Source organism: Orycteropus afer, unplaced genomic scaffold, assembly GCF_000298275.1.
Source record: "Orycteropus afer afer isolate SDZICR_OR568_19922 unplaced genomic scaffold, OryAfe1.0 scaffold00004, whole genome shotgun sequence".
Classification (NCBI taxonomy): domain Eukaryota; kingdom Metazoa; phylum Chordata; class Mammalia; order Tubulidentata; family Orycteropodidae; genus Orycteropus; species Orycteropus afer.
This window is the reverse complement of record NW_006921591.1, coordinates 11,303,599-11,304,302: the sequence shown is the minus strand read 5'-3', so window position 1 is coordinate 11,304,302 and position 704 is coordinate 11,303,599.

Here is a 704-nt window from a genome sequence, read left to right as displayed (position 1 = left end):
ATCCCCTTCCAAGTGGATGACAGTGGTAACCGGGCACCATCTAGTTCTTCTGGTCTCATAGTTGTATAGGTTGCAGATTGGATGGTGTACCAGTCTTTAGGACTAATTGTTTTCATGAATTTTTTTTTTTTTTATTCTTCTTTGCTCTGGTTGAGGAGAGACCCATCATTGCATCTAGATGGCAGCTTGCTAGCTTTTAAGATCCCAGTCATTACTCACTGGAGTAGGAGGTGGAACAATGTTTTGCATAGTATGTTATGCCAGTTGAGCTTGATGTCCCCTGTGACTATGGTCCCAAGCCCGCAGGTTCAACTACTTGGTTCCTTTGGGTAGCTGGCTGTGACCAAGCAGTGACCACAACCTTGCCCCTTGTGAGCTCTACTCACACCTGGGAATTCTGATCATTCACATAAACTTATAGGACCATTGGCTGGCAATCCTATATATGTTGTTGGATACCCTCCCCATTTCATAGACATACCTAATCTTTTAGCCTGTCCACGCATCTGTCCACCCATACACCCATGTTTACCTTCACTGACAAGTGCAGTACTGTATGTGCAAAAGGGTTCATATTTGTTGTCTGTACCTCCCATGTACCTCTCTATGTCTGTCTCATCCTCAATGGTGTCATATTGGTCACTCACATTTGATACATTGCACTTCTCTTCACCCAAATCAATACTTATCTCTATCTAACAGCC